The sequence below is a fragment of the Dama dama genome, chromosome 18, assembly GCF_033118175.1.
Source record: "Dama dama isolate Ldn47 chromosome 18, ASM3311817v1, whole genome shotgun sequence".
NCBI classification, from domain to species: Eukaryota; Metazoa; Chordata; class Mammalia; order Artiodactyla; family Cervidae; genus Dama; species Dama dama.
The window spans coordinates 61,914,739-61,937,500 of NC_083698.1; the positions used below are offsets into that span (position 1 = coordinate 61,914,739).

The 22,762-nt window shown below is 37.2% G+C and overlaps 1 protein-coding gene across 1 annotated transcript in view; it reads right to left on the reverse strand.

Annotated features, from left to right (window-relative positions):
* Nucleotides 1-22,762, reverse strand: part of ITPRID1 (ITPR interacting domain containing 1) — a 111,258-nt gene that overhangs the window by 83,904 nt on the left and 4,592 nt on the right. The window contains exon 2 of the mRNA XM_061166536.1: nt 10,871-10,916. The gene's annotated coding sequence lies outside the window, so the exon portion shown is untranslated. The remainder of the gene's footprint in view (nt 1-10,870; nt 10,917-22,762) is intronic.

Consider the following 22,762-nt stretch of genomic DNA (forward strand, 5'->3'; position numbering starts at 1 on the left):
ACACATTGTTGGAAAGACAGTCTCTTCTACAAATGGTGCTGGGAAAACTGGACAGCTATATGTAAAAAACATGAAATCAGGTCATTCTTTAACTTCATACACAAAAATAAGTTCAAATGGAGTAAAGCCCTAAATGTGAGACTGGAGACTATAGAACTCTTGGATAAAAACATAGGTAGAACACTTTCTGACATAAATCACAGCAGTATCTTTTTCAATCTTTGTCCCAGAATAATGGAAATAAAAACAAAAATAAACACATGGGACCTACTTAAACTCAAAAGCTTTTGCACAGGAAAGGAAACAATAAACAAAACAAAAAGACAACCCACAGGTTTGGAGAAAATATTTGCAAATGATGTGACCAATAAGGGTGCTGTGCTGTGCTGTGCTAAGTCACTTCAGTAGTGTCCAACTCTTTGTGACTCTATGGGCTGTAGCCTGCCAGGCTCTTGTCCATGGGATTCTCCAGGCAAGAATCCTGGAGTGGGTTGCCATTTCCTTCTCCAGGGGATCTTCCACCCAAGGATAGGACCCGTGTCACTTATGTCTCCTGCATTTGCAGGCAGGTTCTTTACCACTAGCGCTGCCTGGGAAGCCCTGACTGATAAGGGATTAGTCTCCAAAATTTACAAACAGCTCATGATGCTGTTTATAACAGCATCAAAACAAACAACCCACTCAAAAAAGTGGGCATAAAATCTAAATAGACATTTCTCCAAATAAGATATACAGATGGTGAATGGGCACATGGGAAGACGTTAGGCATTGTCAATTATTAGAGAAATGCAAATCAAAACTACAGTGAGATATAGCCTCACACCAGCCAGAATGGCTATCATAAAAGAATTCCACAAACAATAAATGCTAGAGAGGATGTGAAGAGAAGGGAATCCTTTTACACTTTTTGATGAGAATGCAAATTGGTACAGCCACTATGGAGAACAGTATGGAAGTTCCTTAAAAAACTAAATATAGAGCTACCATATGACCCTGTAATCCCACTCCTGGGCATATGTCTGCAAAAAAACATGATCCAAATGTATACTTGCACCCTAATGTTCATTACAGCACTGTTTACAATAGCCAAGGCATAAAAGCAGCCAAAATGTCCATTGACAGAGGAGTGGATAAAGAAGACATGGTATGTGTATACAATGGAATATTACTCAACCATTAAAAAGAATGAAGCAATGTCATTAGCAGCAGCATGAATGGACCTTCACTCCGTGTCATACTGAGTGAAGAAAGTCAGAGAGAGAAGGAGAAACATAGCACGACATCCCTTATACGTGGAATCAAAAAATGATACAAATGAAATTCCTTACAAAACAGAAAAAGATTCATTGACTTAGAGGATGAACTTATGGTTGCTGGGGATGAGGAAGGATGGGAGAATGGGATAGTTAGGGAGTTTGGGGTGGACATGTACACACTGCTATATTTAAAATGGATAACCAACAAAGATCTACTGTATAGCATATGGACCTCTGCTCAATGTTATGTGGCAGCCTGAAGGGAGGGGAGTTTAGGGGACAATGGAGACATGTATATGTATGGCTGAACCCCTGAGCTGTTCACCTGAAATTATCACAACATTATTAATTGGCTATACCCTAATACAAAACAAAACATTAAAAAAATTAAAGTAACAAAGCCAGAGTACAAAACCATTAAACTTGACTAAATTCTTTCCAGGCATCTACCTGAAATTGTGTTAGTTTATTCTTCAAGTTTAAAGAAATGACTGAATAGTCAAATACCTACTTCAGCATTGTGTCTTAAATCCCTAAACTTCTGCACAATCACTGATAATATTACATGGAGATAATCATTCCTAACCAGTGTGTTAATAAGTCAAGTTGTTCAGATTATTATAAACATATGAATATTGTTATTTAATTATAGATGAGCATTCTATGAGCAATTGGCAATAAGAATCTTCTTACATGCTTTATATACTAAAATTCTATTGTTCACTTGTATAAATATACAATTATTGTTGCAATAATAAATTACTGCAAAAATTATTTGGGATGACTGCTAACTTTATGTTTAAAAAGCAATGATTAAGAAATCTCAATTAATTAAAAATAAAGGCAGAGGGTGGACAGTTAATATCTATATTAATGGTGGGCATTTTAGCCAGCTAATTTTAGAAAGTTAACTTTAGGAATGTCCTCTGGGAGAAAATAAGTGTTTACAAAAATTTCAATGATAACATAAGACAGAAATTTTACAGAGGTGATTATATTTCTAAACTCTATAGAATTATTTCATATGCTAGAACCCATAATATGGCAAAATAAAATTTAGAAACTACATTTAATTTTAGTTATTTGACTTTTGAGTAAAAGTTCTCTCTGGCAATGCCTTGCATTTTGTATGTGTGAAAAATAATAAAAGCGTCAACTTTGACACTGCAAAATCTCACAAGGAGGAAACCCCCCAAATCATGCTCAACAACATTCATGGAATATCAGACTCAGTAAAGGATCAGGGTTTGAAGAAAAGACTAATGTATGACAAAACAGTAAGATTCCCCAAGTAATCTTGCTCCTTCATTGACCTAGCTGAAAGTCAGTTTCTGTGTAGCAAAAAGACTTTGCTTTGTAGTGGGAACAGGAGGTGTTAAGCAGCTCTGATCTCAAATTGCTGCTTCTGTCCTATACAGTGGAATTTTCACCTATCGACTACTTTTTCAAGCCTAATACTGTAAAAGTCATCAAAACTTTAGATCAAGGTGCTGCTTTATCCATACACCCCCTAATTTCCTTTCTACAATGACATGTGTGACCTCAGCCACCAGCCTTGCACAGCCAGTGAGGATATGCTCCCTGCCAGCTCAGTTGTACTTGGCCTTAGAGTAGGAAAAAGCTTGCCAAGAAAAGTGGGAACCCTTGCTAAAAACAAGGGTCAGGGACTGATTTGTAAAGAAAAATTTTTTTCTTCCCTCTGTTTTAGTGGATGCCTTCCCAGTTAGTAAACAAATCTGCTTCTGGAAATGTATTCTCTGATGCTTGAATGACCTTGCTTTGGCATCATCCACTGGCTTGACCCCCAGGGCAGTCTCTTGGAAAAGGACACAGATCAGGCACCATGGTGCTTATTTGCTTCAGTCGTGTCCAACCCTTTGCGACCCCATGGACTGTAACCTGCCAGGCTCCTCTGTCTATGGGATTTCCCAGGCAAGAATATTGGAGTAGCTTGCTATTTCCTCCTCCAGCGGGTCTTCCCTACCCAGGGATGGAATCTGTGCCTTCTGCGTTGCAGGCAGATTCTTGACTGCTGAGCCACCCAGGAAGCCCCACAGATCAAGTGGCCCGCTCAAATAGCCCAGTGGACTGACAGGGCAGAAATTATGGCATGTGGCCCCTACTGACTCCCCTAGTAAACCCTGTGTCCCCAGGACCACTTGGAATTTAGGTCTTGCCAATTCTGACTTACCCAAAGTGAATTCTCATTCTGGATTGCGTTGTCTTTTGTGTTTGAGAGATACTTCTCTCTCTTCAGACTCCTTATCTTCTGATCAATGTTGTTGTTGTTGTTTAGTCACCAGGTCCTCTCACTCTTTTGTGACCCCATGGTGGGTAACTTGCTAGGCTCCTCTGTCCATGGGATTTCCCAGCTAAGAATATTGGTTAAGTCGCTAAGACATGTCCAACTCTTGTGAGCCCATGGACTGTAGCCCGCCAGGCTCCTCTGTCCATGGGATTCTTCAGGCAAGAATACTGGCGTGGGTTGCCATTTCCTTCTCCAGGGGTTCTTCCTGACCCAGGGATTGAACCCCAGATCTCCTGCATTGCAGGCAGGTTCTTTACAAACTGAGCTACAAGGGAAGCCTCAATAATACTGGAGTGGGTTGTTATTTCCTTCTCCAGGTCATTTTCCTGATCCAGTGATCAAACCTACGTCTCCTGCATTGGCAGGCAGATTCTTTACTGCTGAACCACAGGGAAGCTTTGTATTCTGATTACTCTATCATTAATCTGTATGTGTATAACACAGGAAATTCCTAATATTATCAACTTTAACAACACACAAACAAGAGGATGCTATATATGCATCAAGAAGTCTATTTTGCAAGAACAAAGCAAAATAAAACAAACAAACAAACAAAAAAACAGAATTGAAGAGACAAAAAGAAATGTGCTGAAATGTGATCAGGGTTTCAAAATTTTTTAAATGGTTAAAATGAGAAAACTTTGGCTTTGTTATTAATACAGTTGTTTTACATCACATTTTCTTTCACTTGAGCAAAAGTAACCATACAGGCTGTTTTCACTGTGAAGCCTTCAGCACACAGTGAAATAAGATAATTTGATACTCAGAGCAGCAATAATGATTACATTCTTGTCCTCTGAAGTTACTTAACTTGTGCACCTCTATGCAAATATCTTGCCTGATCAAACTGGTTGTTCATACTGGGGAATAAGGACTGTATTTTCCTTTTCTTTTTTTAAATCTCTGTATTCCTCAGAGATCCCAGCACAGCACTTTACCCAGAGTAAATAATCTTTTAACTATTACCTGTTGCTTGGTTATTTGGGAAAGGAACATGCAGTTGGTGTAGCCAGCATTTTTCGTGTAGCCAGCATTCTCAGTTCACATTCTATGTGGTTAAAAGAACAAGTGCCTTCAGGTCAGATAACTCCAAATTTTAATCAGCTCTGCTGTTTTTCTGACATTTCCTAGGGGAAATTTTCAAATTCTTCTGATAATCTATTTCCTCATCTTTGTAATGAGTGTGAAATAATAACTTCATAGGGTTATTGGGAAAATTTAATGAAAAATGTATACAGAATAATAGTTTTCCATATTGGTCAGGTTTTTTTTTTCCTTCTCTTTTCTATATTGCCTCTCATTGTTCTGGCAAGAACTGTTAAGAAGATGAATCACCAATCAATGCAGTAGTTTTTCTCATAGGATATAAATTTGACACCCTTAGTTTGTAGATAACACATGTCATCTTGAGATTACTTAGTTTGGATAGTTGAGAAGAAGATGTGTTTGACGAGTATGAGGATAACATAATTATGTGACCAGGAGTATGAAAACTTCCCTGAGATTAGTTAAAGGCTCATATCAGAGTTTGGAAATTCCTTTAACTACGAATTTAATTTCAAGGTTATAATTATAGGCTGTTGCTCTAGCCTTGGCCACCACTTCTGAAAAAGCCTTGTAGTCAAGAAGAAAACTTCATAATGAAGAACAGCCACAAGGTACTCTGGGTTCACAAGAGATCTCATGATCTCTGCCTCTCTATGGATCCTTGTTACCACAGCCTCTGTTCAAGCATTCATAGGATCTCAAGCTTGCCTTGCTCTCCTCCATTCTCCATATATAATGCCTTCGCTAGTAGCAGGATTTAAGAGAAGTCTACATAGAGCCATGGGCTCCAGGAAGACTTGCCCTCTCTCTAGATGAAATGCCATTCATGAAAAAGATACTCAATGTATGTTTGTTGAATTAATGATTGAATGACTGCCAACAAGGCACTGACAATATCAAAGAAAATCTGGTTATGAAATCATTAAGAATGGTTTAGCAGTTAAACAATTTATCAGAAATAGGGATACATAATCAGGGAATAGTACATTATGGATATGAATTTTAAAAGTGATAAAGTTTTGTATGTATATTCAAGCACATACATATGTGCATGTGCATGCTTGATCAGTCATGTCTGACTCTTTTGTGACCCCATGGAGTGTAGCCCACCAGGCTCCTCTGTCCATGGGTTTTCCAGGCAAGAATACTAGAGTGAGTTGCCATTTCCTACTTCAGCATATGCACACATACACACATACATACATATAACATCACCGTTTTGAAGCAGAATTTTCTGTCATCACTTGATGCCACTTTCTGCCATTTTGACCAAAACTATCTGAGTAGATACCTTTTTTTAACATTCTCTTATGAGCCTTCCAACAGCTAACAAGCAGATGAAAGATATTGATTCATCACCAGGAACATAAAAATTATGATTAATCAACAGATAGTTAATTTGTATATGATATTGGACATGTAGTTTCAAGTTTTCTTGGAATGTAATTTCCTCTTGAATAATATGAGAGAATTGGATGAGATAAGATAATTTCCTAAGTTGATTACTCAGCTTCTAGCCCCTGCATAGACTGATATTTGACCAATGGAGCTCACATTTTTAAAATATTTTAAAGTTATATTGATCAAAACTATAAAAGTGAGAAGAATAAAACATTGTTCCTGTTACTCATAAGTTTGGAATACCACTCAAAAACTCAAACAACAAACCCAAGCCAGGAATGCCCTTCTGCTCTTCCTCCCTGTCCAAGTATTAAAGTCCCTCAAACACTTGTAAAGATTTCAAATGATTCAGTGAAGTAGAGGCAGAGCCTGGGGAATAAAGTGTTCCGTCAACACTCTGTTGGGAGGAACAAGCAGTCTGTGGATGACTTGTTCTGTGGGTGGTTTCCTCCCACCATGAAATATGTGAAGGGTGTTCACTCCTGCCATTTAGGAGCAAGCTGGATTTAAAGACAAGGCAATTGTGCCCAAGTTGGAACCCAAAGTCAGTTCTCTTGGACTTGGAGTTTTCCTCTTTTGTTGGGGAAAATAATTAAAAGATTATTATTTCGAGAACCGTATACACAGCTTCCCAGAAACCTGAAATGACTTTGAGGCTGGTACAGTTGGGTCAAATCGTTCACCTACAGCTAGCTCTGTCCATGCCTATCCCTTTTCAACTTCAAAGAGGTCTTTATTTCTCAGTGATTCCCTCTTTTGTCATCGTTTCTATTCTTGTCTTCTCAACATTTGCTTTGCCTCATCCTAGGGAGGGAGAATGAAAGGATGTAGGGCATCTATGCTCTACCTCGGGTCTTCCATTCCAACACCATTGCAATCTAGGTTCCTTCATGTTCATTATATTCTGGTTGCACAGAATTACTTGCTATTCTCAAATGTGCCCTTGTCTCTGTTCCCACTGGGTACAGATCCTTCTACAGTTCTGCCCCTTCTCTTTAATGGATACCATCTCATTGAGTTCAAACAGAACTCATTGTGTAGAACTTTTTCTCATATCGCTCTCCACTCCCAACCCAGCCTGCTTCTGAAACTCACACCGATGTGTGTAACTCCTTATTGTAGCACTCTTCATACTTCCTTTAAGCAGTTTATCTACATTTCTGCCTTTCCCACTCAAATAAATGGACTTCTGGGAAACAAAGACCATGACTTACCCATTTTTGTATCCCTGATACTTAGTCTAGAGCATGGATAATAGGTGATGAGCAATAAGCACTTAATGAATGAATTAATACTTGACCCTGGACTCTATCTTTGCTCAAAATTGTGGGAACTGTGACTTTGTAGTCTCCATCATTTCAGGCAAGGTAATATACACTAGTAGTTGCTCATAAAAGCACATGATATAAATGAACTGTAAGTTAAATTCAATAATGACATCTACTAATTCAATTTAATATTTTACTATCTACTGTGTACAAAGAAACTTTGAGGAGCTTATAGTATAAGAAATAGTCTTTATTAACTAAATATCATGAAGCAGAATATGCATTTTAAAAGAAGTACAATACAGCTGTTCACAAAAATTAAAAGAGGAAAATGTTCATTTAGTGGCATAAGAAAAGGCTTCTTTGAAGCAAAAGTATTAATTCTGGCTCTTGAAGATGGGATAATGGGTAGGCAAGCATTCCAGACAAGTGGTTTAAAATACACGTAAATAATAATAGCATAAATTTTACCAAAGGGCAATTACCTTGTGCCTTTGCAACAATTAAACAGATGTCCTTCAATGTTAACTTACTGAAATCTTGTGTTGTCTTATCTGATGCTGTGATGATTAATTTTATGTGTTGTCTTCACTGGGCCACAAGATGCCCAAATATCTGGCTAATTATTATTTCTAGGTATGTCTGTGAGGGTGTTTCCAAAAGAGACTATTAGCATTGGACTCAGTAGACTGAGAAATGCAGATTGTTCGCCCCACTGTGGATGAGTATCAGTCAATCTGTGGAGGGCCTGAATAGAAAAGGTAAAGGAAAAATTCTTTCTCTCTTCCTGATTTATTGAGCTGGGACATGAGTCTACTCCTGCTCTGAAGCTGGGATCTACACCATCGGCACTCTTGCATTATGAGCTTCTGACTCTGGTTGGAACCTCACCACCAGTTCTCCTGGATCTCCAACTGGCAGACAACAGATCATGGAATTTCTTAGGTTCCATTATTGTGTGAGCCAATTGCTTATAACAAATGTCTTGGTAGACAGATAGATAGATGCAAATATAGATATTTCTGTCTCTACATATATCTATGTCTGTATCTGTCTGTCTGTCTATCTCTCTGTCTCTCTATCTTCTATTTCATTTCTCTGGAGCTCTCTGACCAATGCAGATGTTTATTTCTCTGAAGAGTAGTTTTAGTTGGGCTCTGTCACACTTTCCTTCCATCTACCTTTCCTTTTATATATATATATAATTTTGTCTATTTCTGGCTGTGATGTGTCTTCATTGCTGCATGGGCTTTTCTCTAGTTGTGGTGAATGGAGGCTATTCTCTATTGCTGTGCACAGACTTATTGCAGTGGCTTTTCTTGTTGTGGAGTATGGGCTCTTGAACTTGTGGACTTCAGCAGTTGTGGCGCATGAGCTCTGTAGTTGTGGGCTGTTGACACAGGCTCAGTAGTTGTGGTACATGGGCTTAGTTGGTCCAAGGTATGTGGGATCTTCCTGGACCAGGGATTAAACCCATGTCTCCTGCCTTGGCGGGCGGATGCTTAACCACTGAGCCACCAGGGAAGCCCTGCCATTCTTAATACCTTTGCAAAATGACAGGTCCCACAGTTCGCTTTAAGATCCTCAGGTGCACACATCTCAAATTAAAAAATACGTTGTCATAAAATAAAAGTTGCATCATATTTTATTTCAATAGAAAACTATCATGATGGTAAAGATTTTAATTACATAAATGAGCTGGTAGTGAAGGCATCAAGATTTAAGCCAGCTCCTGTGTCTAAATTCACTTTCCTTCCAGACTATTTACTGAGGCAAATTCTAGCAGTATTCTTCACTCTTCTGATATCAGAGAGATCATCATCATTCTTCCTTTCCCACCATGATCATAACCATAGAATCTCAGGGAATGTAGCAAAGGGAGTAGATCCTAGTCACTATAAATGGACTTAAGAAATGATCATGATATTACAACTTTGTACCCATTGACTATGTTTGGAAGACAAAAATCTTCCTGTGTAAAATGTGCACATGCAGAAATAAGTTATGTATGCATTGTTAAAAAGATTCTGCATTAAGGCAGGAAGCCTTTGTATTATTTTATACAATTGTATGTCAGTATATAATTGTTTCTAAATTAAATATTAATTAAAAAGCAATGAACAAAAGAAAAATACAGTCCTAAAGAAGTCACCAAAATAAATTTCAATAGCATTAAGGATTTAATGTGAAAACCGAAACAGTCCTAGAATAAACTATTGGTGAACATTCTCCTAATCTTGAGGTGGTAAAAGTCTAGAGAGAAATGACACCAAAGGCAATGAAGGGAAATCATGATGGATTTGGCCAGATAAAAATTTAAAGTTTACTCTAGCAAACATAGCAAACATGTCAAAATGTTTACAAAATGTAAAAATACTTGCAGTATATGTGACATTAAAAGTTTTCATAACATTAACGTATGCCATGCAATTAGAAATCAAAAGATATATACATGGAAGTAGAAGCAGTATAATAATCAGGCAATTCAGAAACAGAAAATGTATGAATGACTAAAAATATAAAGGTAATAAATCTTACTAATATTCAAGAAAAATGAAAACTAAAAGGAGAATAAGTTACCATATTAGATTCTCAGATAGAATTCATTATAGTGAGAATACCTGCCTCATTATGATTATTTTTGACTATTCCTTCTTCCTATTAAGGTTTGAATCCCAATAGTAAATCATTTCCTATTTTGGTATATACAGTAAGAAAATGATAATTAGGTGATCTTTCAACAAAACTTTAGAGCAAAAGGTTTGTAGTAAGAAAAATGAATACTCTTTTTTACTGTCCTTATAAGTCTTCAGTTTTCATCCCTAAATCAAACAGTCTGGCTTAGCAACTAAATAAACAAGGTGTTTTGTTACATTTAAATTTTGGATTAAAAATAAATAATGTTTAGCATAAGAATGGATCCTGCATTATTTAGGACATATTCATACTAAAACAAATTACTATTTATTTAAAATTCAAGCTTACCAGGCTGTCTGGCAAGCCTATCCCTGAATCAACTTTCTCTACTCTTTTTTTTTTTGGTTATTAAAGCTTTATTTATTTATTTTTTTCATTTATTTTTATTAGTTGGAGGCTAATTACTTTACAATATTGTAGTGGTTTTTGCCATACATTGACATGAATCAGCCATGGATTTACATTTGTTCCCCATCCCAATTCCCCCTCCTGCCTCCCTCCCCCTCTCTACTCTTACAAAAGAAGTTTTCACTTCTACAGCAGTTTCCACCCATACCAAAAAAGGTTGCATGGCCCAAGCCCCTTAGGCTCAGTTTTCATAATGTATTAAATTTCCTTCAGATAGTAAGGAATAAAAGAATCAGTAAAAATGACAAAAGATCCAAGATGCAGACAACAGATACAAAAGGAAGGAGATATAATTTCTGTATCTCAACTTATGAACATTGCTTGAAACAATGTTCATGATACAGGAGAATAAGCTAACCACTTTGAGCCTAGAGCATTCCCATCCCCTGTGTTTTAGACCTTTGTGTGTTAATGGCAGCCACACAGGAAGTCATAGGGACGCAGAAATCATCCAGGCCAGAAACCATGACAATTAGATTGCTTACCTTATTGCTAATAGTCTTTCTTCCTAGGAATTACCCAGTCACACAGCTGCAGGTTAAAAAAAAAAAAAAAAGTTTCAGAACATGCCACAGCTGCCCTTTCACTCCTACTGAGAGAAAATGAGAACAGAGAACTAATATCCCCTCCCCCACAGGCTGGAAACAAATAAATTATGAAAGTTACTATATCAGAAGAAAGGAGTCTCAGCAGAGAATTGGCCTGTGGAGTTAACTTGCTGTAGTCGTTCTCAAAAAGTGTTTGGAGAGGTCTTGGATGCTTTCCTGGCTCCTTGAGCATCACAGCTTCTAACAATGAATAGTCTTTGTGACCACAGAACTGTGAGCTAGGTTTCTATTTGTGCCTATTTAAAAGTAGTCATAGAAAGCCAGGACAGTCTGCTTGCCAAGATCCATGATCAAGGTGGGGATAAAGATATATAGTGATTCTCTTTACTCTCCCCTCTAAGGACAGAAAGCAGCAAGAAAATACTAGTGAGTAAAAGAAGATGTTATTAGTAAGATGTCCTGGACTCAAAAGAGTGTGTGGGGAATAGATACAATGGTTCCAGCTGTGTTTTTATTTCTATGAATCCTCTTGCTGTTCCTTTAATGCCCTCTGACCTGCTGGCAGTGACATCAAGTCTGAATATAGGACTGGAAAGCACTTTACTGAGGAAGTAAAGCAAACGTGTCTTCATTTGGTTACCATGGTTACCATGGTTAGGTTACTGAGTGTTAACAACCTGATGATTTGCATTGCAAACCATCATTGGAAATGAGGACAGTGGAACTTGATATTCTGGGTGGAGAGGTTCAATTCTCAAGAACTTCTATTGGAAATTTTCAGAGCAAACAGAACATAAATATACACACATACTCCCAAACCCATAAAGAAGAGGACCAAATTCTAAGGGCTAACAGTCAGTCTTATCCTCCATGGTATTTCAGTATCTATGAAGTACTTTAGTTGAAAGATCAGACAATTTCATTATTGAAAGGTAAATAAGCACATTATCAGCCTCATTTTAAAAAATTAAATTTCACAGTCACATTCAGCATGCATTCTTGTGAAGGACATAATGCTAAAAGCATTCCCTAAAAATGATTCTATCCTTGAGTCATGCCTGCCAGCAAATATTCTTCATTTTGAAAAGCTGCATTAGCAGAGTTTTAAGTGATGGAGAAGAGTGTGTGCATTTCTAATTACATTTAATTTCAAACAAACAGGAGCCCCAATATGTTAAAGGAAAGTGCTGAGGTTACTTTCAAGGGGAATAAAGTGACAGGGCCTCATCGAGTCTTCCCTCTACCTCTAGGACAGCTAGTGGGGCTCCTCTGCAGAGCTCCTAGTATCAATGAGTAGATTCTGAACAGCCCTATAAACTGGTCTGAAACCTATCCTAGGAGGAACCCTTGTTTCTTAGGGTTCTCTCACCTCTCCACCACCAGCATCTGAGATCTTTACTCTCAGAAGCCCAGGAGTCTCTAGAGACCTGAGGTAACACCACAGCCTCCTTTTCCTCCCGTGGGCATTCACAGCCCATTTAACCCTAAGAAGACCAGAAACTTAGTCTTTGACAAAGGCTAACTCGAAAGGCATGCTGTAACGGAACTATCATATCCAGAACTACACTTGGAAAATGAAGTCCATATTTTAAGTTCTCATTTTAAAATAAGTGATTTTTAAATAAAAGTAGACATGTAATTGCATCCACAAAGAAACTGTCAATTACTCATATTTTAGTTAGCCATTAGTTATATATGTATTGTTTATGTAGATAACTTATTGGGAGGTTGCAGTACAGTGTGTTGAAATCTGCATTAGAAATTAGGGGGCTAGGACTGGATCTTAACCAAGCTGCTACTAAAATGGTTCTGGGAAAATCAATTCCTCTTCAGAGGCACAGTTAATTCAGAAAAATTATGTGTGCATCACTGAATTTTTTAAAGCATCTTTTGCATGAATTTCAGAGCCCAAGAAAATGAAGTCTGTCACTGTTTCCACTATTTCCCCATCTATTTGTCATGAAGTGATGGGACCGGATGCCGTGATCTTAGTTTTTTGAATGTTGAGTTTTAAGCCATCTTTTTCACTCTCCTCTTTCACTTTCATCAAGAGGCTCTTTAGTTCCTCTTCTCTTTCTGCCATAAGGGTGGTATCATCTGCATATCTGAGGTTATTGATATTTAAATAAGATATCATAGACTATATCAAAATATGTGAAACAGTGGGAGATAGCCAGTGCACTGCTACTCTAAGAACAGCTTTCCAAATAAACACTTTCCTTCCAGTTCTGTTTCCCAGCATGCAGAATGATATCTTCCTTAGTAATAAAGAAATAGTTAAAGCTGAATTAGCTCACTGTCTAAGGAAGTAGGCAATAAAGTAAATCAAAATGACAAGTGAGTTACTAAGTTTAGAGGGGTAAAAGGATAGGGTTCTATGGGATTTCATAGTTAGAACCCTCAGCTCATCATTGAGGGTTTGAAAAAAAACCATCCTGGAAAATATAGACTCTAAGCTTGATTCTAGGGGAGAATACAAGTCAGTAAAAGAGGTGAAGCAGAAAGGAAATAAGCTAAAGGGGATGTTCCAATTAGTAGGGAGATGAGGGTAGGGGAAAAAATGAGATTGACAAAGTTAATGTTATGAATTTTCTGTATTTTCAAGAAATATATCATTCTCATAGCTTTGATCTTTTTGGAAATCCTGTAACACAATGGCAGGGATGGGGAAGTGAGACCCAGAAAACTATGTCATTTGACAATATCACAAAATGAATTTTTGATATATTAGACACTAGAATGAAGGTGTCAGGAATTCCTTACCTAAAACTCTTCTACCATTGATATGTCATCCTGGGAAAATAGGCTAAAAGAAGAGATACAGTTTTAATGTCTTTCCAATTAAATGAGATCATTTATAGTCCCATTTGTCTGGAGTAGTCCTCTTAAGGGTGTCAGTAAATAAATGCAGGCCCCTATACTCTGCATGCGGTGGGGAGATGGAGGGTGATCCAGGGAGAGGGAACAGCATATGCAACAGTCTGGGGGCAAGAGAGAAATAGTATAATTGAAGAATTGCAAGAGTCTAAGTATGGCTACTGCAGTCCATGGGGTCATAAAGAATTGGACACAACTTAGCGACTGAACAACAACAACACTGAATAATATATAGAGTCAATATCAAGTGATACAAATGAGAAAAGGAGTAACCAAATCATAAAGGATTTTGCAGTCTATTAAGAGGTTTGCACTTAATTCTGAGAGTAGTGAAGTGACATGATCAGATTTATATTATAAAAAGTTCCTCTTGCTTTAAAATGGAGAATGGAATGAGTGGAAGGAACATGACTGAAGACAGGAGACTGAAGACCAGGTGAGAAATATTAATGACCACAGCCATGGCCCAGAGTTAAAGACATGAGTTACTTTAGAACCAGGTGGGAGAAAGAAAGTCAGCAGATCTTATTAACTGATCTACAAAGTGAGGAAAGAGTGGTCAAAGATTTTTCTCAGATTTCCAATTTGGTCAACTGGTCAGTATCATTTCATGTAGTGAGCAGGTGTTACAGAAGGAGGTATACATTTATAAATGGATCTAGTGTGTTTTGTTTTGCAAATGTAGAGTTTGGGGTTCCTGTGGAAACACCAAAGAAAAATATCAGTATGCGGTATGAATACATGAGTTTAATGTTCAGTAATGAAGTCTGGGTTCACGTGCATCTTCAGTCACAAAATAGCTTCTAATTGAAGCCAAGGTGACAAGTGAGTTCACTACAGGAAGGAGTGCAGTGAGAGGAGGTCCAAACCAAGTAGCAGAGCAAGATGAAGGGAAGAATTAAGAGTGTCAAAATCAGAAGTGGGCTTGTAAGCTCTGGAGAACTGAAACCTTTGATCTACACGAGAAGCCAAATTATAATCATCAGGTTGCTTGATAAGTCTAGATTACAGTCAGTTGTATTGCTGAAATGTCTAATGGGTTTGAACTATTGAATATTAAATCGAGACATGACAGAGATTTGAGACTTTTGATTCAAGGGTTCTCAAACCTGAATGTGCATGGAAGTCTCTAGTGCCAGAGATTTTAGTCAGTAGGTCTGGGATGGGACGAGAAAATCTGCCTTTTTAAGTTCTCCGAAACAGCTCTGATGTAGTGAGTCCCAAAGGGCGGCATTTCAGAATCATTGTTTCTGGTTAGTGCATCTTTCCTCCTGATTGGTGCTTCTTGACATTGCTCTTCTACTCACAAATACTCACCCTCTATTACTAAACAGTAAAAGATATATTGATTGTTGAACTGTACATGGAGTTTGTGGTTTCTACTATGTTTCCAGCTCGTTGGGAATGTTCCCACTTTTACTTTTCCCACTTATATCCTCTGAAAATGTCTCTTACAGAGAACATGTTAGTGATGATGGTGGTGATGGTTTTTAATGATCAGAGACACAGCCTGGGATAGGGAGATAGAGCTTCAGCCTCCCTAGAATCTCATCAGACCCACATTCTTTACTAAGACTAATTGAATGTTTCTGATCCTCTAAATAGGATTATGTCAGCACAAATTCAAAGGTATACTCGCTCTCATTTCAGCTGAGTCCTTCCCATATAGGAATTCTGTACATAACTGTGGTGACAAAAATAAGATGATGATAATGATAGCTCTCCTTTATTATTGACTAGAAAATACAAGCTCCATGTATTGACTTGTGCTAAATCCCACACTAAAAGTTGTACATTTTCTTACTTGGTGTAAGTTATTATTATTCCTACTTCATAGATGAGTAAACTGAGGTTCACAGATATTAAACAACTTGTCCCCATTCACACAAGTCATAATGGATAGACCCAGGAGTCAGGCAAAGTTAGACATATCTGACTTCCAAATCCATATGATTAACAATTATATATATATATATATATATATATATACTGTTGTTATATATTGTTCCAAATATATATATATATGTATATATATATATTTTTTCTTCTTAGCACTCAAAAAAAATTGCTCTTATATACTTTCCAAATGGTTAGTTCAGAAAAAGAGAGCATTTTTTTTTCAGAGTTGTCAGAATCTTTCTTGGTTTTCCAATTATTTTAAATAAAAAGGAAGTAGATTTAGCCTAGTTATTCTGTGTCTAGCAAGCTAAGTCAGAGAACTGGTTATCATGTGTGTTGTGAGAGTTTCTCAGCAGTTCCAAGAGCCCTAGCTAAACACAGATGAGAGCTAAAGGTAAGCTTTCCTTCTTTTTACACTGATGCAAAGACACTCAGGCTCAATATTTTTTGAATATTCCCAATGAGCCAGAAACATACTAGAAAATACAAGCTCCATGTACCCTTCAATTAAATGATGATTAGGATGATTTATAGGTTAATAAGCTACAAAAATAAATGAGAGGTAATTCTTTCCTATAATCTTTAGTAGATAATATGATAAATTGAGATGCTAAATGCATATCATGAGATTAACTGACCCCAAATAGCTCCATGTTCCAAATAACTCTTAATTTCCAGTAGATGGACATTAAGATGGCATTTTACTTATTGAGATCTCTAATTATGCTTATACTGTAATTTAACCCTTTGAGTTAGATTTGTCACATCATGCTTGTGCACAAATATTGGTATTCATTCTTATCACAACAAACCCTGGTCAATTCAGTCTTTCTACAGTGAAGATCCAAATCAAATGCTGCCTCCACCAGGAATGGGACTCCCCTATATTATTTTCATTTTGCTTATGCTTGTCACGGAGTACCTAACATCATGTGCCTGCTATTAGAACTCTGATTCTCAAATGGAACTGATTTTGCCCCCAAGGGGACCTTTGACAATGTCTGAAGACATCTGTGGTTGTTGCAGTGGGATGAAGGATACTACTATTGTCTCATGGGCAGAGGCCAAGGATAGTGTTGTGCATGTTGTAAAACTCAGAGCACTCCCTCCAATACAAATAACTGTTCAGTCCCAAATTTCAAGAGCATTGAGACTGAAAAAACTCTGTAGGACAAAGGAAAGACATAAATTGCTTAGGACTTAGAGTCACAGGTGCTTAGTTCAGCTCTGGCTCCAGTATTTACTACCTATGAGACATTGGGTAGGTCTTAATTTCGGAATCTGAATATTCTCATCAGTAAAATGTAGATACTTATTTTACAGATGCTCCCCTTACAGAATGTTGTAGGGTTCACAGCAATAATGCCTTAAAAATGGCCTATAAACTGAATACAATTGTCATTAGATGCATTGAGCGTGTACTTATAATGATGATTGTAATAGTAATAACTGTGCAGGCAATTTGGATACATAGGTCTAGAGCTCAATCATGAAATCTAGGCTGAATTTCAAACTGAACTAGAATATTACTCATTTTAATTTCATCTCAATGAGTATTTATTGCACAGGATCTCTGGGCTGGCATTCTTCTAGGTACTATAGATATAAAAATGAGATATTCTCCCTGAATTAAGGGGCTCTTTTTTAGGATGGAAATAGAGTCATAAACAAAAATTATAATACCATGTAAAATAACCTAAGATAACAGAGGATAGGTGAATAAAGTTTTCTAGAAGTAGAGCAATTCAAGATATATTTTAAAAGTTTATGGGCTGCATTATTACTGGCAACAAAAAAACTTTCTTTACTACCTCTCTTTACTGATCCCCATGGGGGAAAATATACATTCTTATGACTTAGATTACACACTCTACAGAGTAGCTAAAAGTCAATAAGGAACTGAAATTGCTTTTTAGCAATGATTATGTTAAATCTGACCATATAGAAAAGTAACAAAAAGGAGGCAGTTCTTTAATCTTTAATCCTGAAATTGGGCTACTAGCCATGACTCAAAATAGTAGCATATATTGTGAACTGCTCATTGCTGTAACTGAGGTATAAAATGTTCTCAGAATGCAAATGAATGATATTCAGGGTAAGTTATCTAGGACAGTCCAGGCAGCTGGATAGTATTCCCAGTTACTTTGTTCACAGGAAATAACTGCTCAGTAAATGTCTGATAAACTGAACAGGACTCCTTGACAGTAGTAGAGGAAGTGGGCACTGACTTTTCCCCTTTCTCCACCACACTTTTGATTGGAAGTGTGTTCATGCGAAGTTGCTTCAGTTGTGTTCAACTCTAGGCGACCCTGTGTATTGGGGCCCGCCAGGCTTCTCTGTCTGTGGGATTATCCAGGCAAGAATACTGGAGTGGGCTGCCTTCCCCTCCTCCAGGGGGATCTTCCTGACCCAGGGATCAAACCTGCATCTCTTATGTCTCCTGCATTGACAGGTGGGCTCTTTACTACTAACACCACATGGGAAGCCCCTTGATTAGGAGACAGAGTATCTAATATCCAGTGACATCTCACTGAAAACAGTGAGTGTGCTCATCTTGTCTATACACTGTCTTGGGTACTCAACAATTTTGGCATTACTGAATAGTTAACTATATTACTAACATGTACTTCCTAGACTGTCCATTGTCATTTCCCTTTCATGGATCTGCTAACCTAGAAACTACTCAGTATTGCCTATACTAACGGCTCCAAGCCGTTTTGATCCAAAAGGCTCGTCAATGGTTCAAGAAGAATCAATACAATTACAGCTACCATTTACATCAGAAAACCTCATAGAGTTAGTAAGCAAAAAGCTCTACTATTCCACACCATGAACAGAGTGAATATGGCACACTTGGGCAGCATCTAAGATCTTTCAAGAATGAAGTCCAAGAGAATCTTTCCCATTTTTGTGAGCTTTACTTTCAGGAAACCCAATAGGTCCTCACAATGAAGATGTAGAAAAAGACTCTCATGGCTCTGGGAGACATAGGGTAAGAGTAATCATTGTGAAATATTAATATGACCAGATCCTTCTCCATAACAAAAGTCTGTTCTCCAAGAGAAAATGATTTGCCAGAACCTTACCCCAGTTGTGGAAGAACATTCCTCCTATTACAGACCACTTTAGATTTCTTGTCTCATTTAAGAAAAAGCATGGTCAATTGGGGTCAGTACTTCAAGGAAATGGATCGGGAAAGCTTCTTCCAGGTATGGCAATAGGGCAGGAGGGAATAAGCTATATGACTGGAGAAACATTTGTGAAAGTCTCAACCCCAACCACTGAGTCTCAGCCTCAGTGTTTTAGAGGTCCACTGAAACACTGAGATCTAATTAAAAGATTGCAGAATACATTCTCTTTCCCACATTCTATTCACACACCAGCAGAGTTCTGATATAATAGTAGTGGATTACAGCTGAAAGATCTATAATCTCTCTTTTTTCCTCGCTTCTCTTTCTCTCTCTTTCTGGGGAGTACTTAGGGAAAACCAAATTTAAGATGGGGAAAAAAACCAGGACACTAGAGGAATTTGAAAGCCTCTGGCATCATTAGCCATGACTGACATTTAATATAGACCAATCTCTGGTCAGATTAGCATAAAATTTCTTCTAATAAAGGCCATTTGCTTCAGTTCTTATTACCTGATACAACATATGTGACTTTCAACAACAAAAATTTACAAAGCAAGAAAACTGTATAAAGAGGTGAAACAATTATTAGATCCAAACTCAACTATGACACAGATGTTTGCATTATCAGATGAGAAATGTAACATAACTAAGATTAATATGTTAAAGGTTTAATGGAAAAAGTATACATCATACAAGAAAAGATGGATAGTATAAGCAGAGAAAGGGAAACTAAGAAAAATATAAAGGAAAGTCTAGAAATAAAAAATTCTATAACAAAAATTAAGAATACATTTAATTTAGATTAGTTAAAAATGAGTAGTAGAAGCTCTATGGAAACCACACAGTATGTTTTAAAATAAGTATACAGGGCATGCTAAGAGAGAAAAGAAAATAGAGTCATAGAAGTTGACAGTAAAACCAGAACAAAAAAAAAAAAAAAACACAGGGGGATAAAAGAAACAAATCACAAATACAATAGAAAACAATTGCAAACACAGTAGGCATAACATGGAGACATTATTCCAATTATATCAATAATCACTTTAAATGTGATTGATTGAAATACAGTAATTAAAAGACAGAGATTGTCAAAGCGGGTTAAAAAAAAGGTTAAAAAAACTCCAAATTTGATGTTTATAAAAAATCCATTTTAAATATAAACACTCAAATAGATTAAAAGGGATGGAGAAAGCTACACCACAATAATCAAAAGAAAACTGGATTAGTTACATTCATTTCAAACAAAGCTGACTTTAGAAAAGGAAGATTAGCAGGGATAAAATTTGGCATTATGTGATGATAAAGGTATAAATTCTCCAGTTGGTTGTTGTTGGTCGCGTGTGTTCTCAGTTGTGTCCGACTCTTTGTGACCCCTATAGACTGTGGCCATCTGGACTCCTCTGTCCATGGGATTTTCCAGGCAATAATACTGGAGTGGGTTGCCATTTCTTCCTCCAAATGATCTTCCCGACCCAGGGATTGAACCTGCATCTCCTGCATTGCAGGTTGATGCTTGACCACTGAGCCACTGGGGAAGCCAAATTCTCCAGAAGACACAACAATTCTAAATGTGTATGTGTAACAGAAAACAAATCTGACTCCATATTTGATCCATCCCTTTAGTTCTAACCTTTGTGCTCTTTTGCCTGTGCTTAGTCATGCTGGCTCTGCACCTTTCTTTCATCAAACAGTAAACTAATGTTGCCTATAGCAACCCTTTCGCAAAGCTCTGCCTTCCAGGCTTGACATTTAAAGGCATGTATGTGCTTAGTCTCTCAGTTGTGTCCGACTCTTTGCGACCCTATGGACTGCAGCCTGCCAGGCTCCTCTGTCCATGGGGATTCTCCAGGCAAGAATACTGGAGTGGGTTGCCCTGCCCTCCTCCAGGGGATCTTCCCAACCCAGGGATCGAATCCAGGTCTCCCGCGTTGCATAACTCTTTTAACATATATATATATAAAGATGATAAGTTGCAGAACAGAAAATAACATTCATCTTTTTGAAGGTTTACAGGAATGTTGTGATCAGATGTGTGTCGACAACTGCAAGAACACTTATCACATCTCCTCCAGAGTCTGGCAGGCACCAAGAGGTCTGAGATAACCAGCCACACTTTTAGTATAAAAGAAGCCCTAATTCTAACCCAGGTGGGATGGTTCAAAAGTCTACCACCTTCTCTGCCTGCTGCCTTCTCAAATAAAATCATTATTCCTTTGCCTCAACAACTTATCTCTTAATTTATTGGCCTGTTAAGCAGTGAGGAGTATGTTCTTGGACTGGGCAATGTATACGCTTAACACAAGAGTATAGACACAGTTGAGGTGAACCCTAATATAACTGAAAGGAGAAACAGGCATACCCACTATTGTAACTGGAGACTTCACCACCCCTCTTTCAGTAACTGATACACAAAACAGGTAGAAAAATCAATGAAGATACTTATACTATTAACCAACTATTAGCCACCTTGATCCTGTTGAAATGCATAAAAAATTTCATTCAAGTATAGGAGAATAAACATTCTTCTCAAGCTCACAAAGAATATTCAACAAAGTTGATCACATTTGGGCCATAAAATGTACCTTAATAAAATTTTTTTTAAATAAAAAGTTTTATTGGAGAAAAGTAGAACCACCATGTACACAGGGAAAAGAGCATGAAAATTCAACTGATACAGAACTGAAAGTCACAACTACCCAATGTTGTTTGTGATTACTTTTCAATTTCTTAAATGGCTTCAATTTTTTAAATAGTCTTGCCAATTTTTTTCAGCTGAAATAGCATCAAGTTTTCAAAAAATTAAGAGCCTCATCAAAGGGACCAGCTTTTAAGATAACAAAGGTGACACCAAGAGTCTCCTAATAGGACCAATTCTACCGAACAATTCCTGAAGCACATAACTACTGAGTCTGGTAGAACAGTAGCTCAGAGACCATCAGGGATTAGTTAGAACACTGACTCAGACGGTCCAGTATGCAGAGAGGGCAAACAAAAAAGCTTCATTTCCCTGACAGATGAGTTCACGTAAGAAAACCAAGGAGGTGCTAAGAAAATACAGGCAATGGCTGCTCAAAATAATTAAGAAGGCATTCTAAATACCACATATTATTAGACAACAGTGTGTAAAGTGATGCAATTAGAAAACAGGCAACTTAAAAAAAAATATGGTCACAGGTCTTTGAGAACTCAAGAAAACAATCAATGGCAAACACAAGAGCTGAAAGTCTCAGCTGAGAGCTGAAAGTGAAAGTGAAGTCGCTCAGTCTATCTGACTCTTTGTGACCTCATGGACAGTAGCCCACCAGGCTCCTCTGTCCATGGGATTCTCCAGGCAAGAATACTGGAGTGGGTTGCCATTTCCTTCTTCAAAAATGTACCTTAATAAATTTATAAAACTAGAAATCACAAAGCTATGTTTTCATGTTGCAGTAGAATCAAACTAGACATCAGTAACAGAAAAAACAACTATCAAATCTCAAAATATTTGGAGATTAAATAACACTTGAGTTAAATGAGAAATCTTAAGATAAGTTTAAAAATATTTTGAACTAAATGAAAATAAAACCTATCACAGTTTTCAAAATTTGTAAGATGTATCAAAAGCAGTGCTTAAAAGGAAATTTATAGTATTAAATGCATATTTTAGAAAATAACAAAGATCTAAAATCTATCACCTATGCAATATAAGCTTAAAGCAAGCAGAAGAAAATACAATAATAAAAATAAGAGCAAAAAATCAATGAAACTTAAAAATAAGGAAACAATAGAGAAAAATCCATGAAACCAAAAAACTGGTTATTTGAAAAGATCAATAAAAGGGATGACTCCTTTCCTTGGCTAAGTGAAAGCAAAAGGGAAAAGAAACAAACAAAGTGGGAGCCAGGTTTCTCACAGTTGGAGTGGAAATTTACACATAAACAAG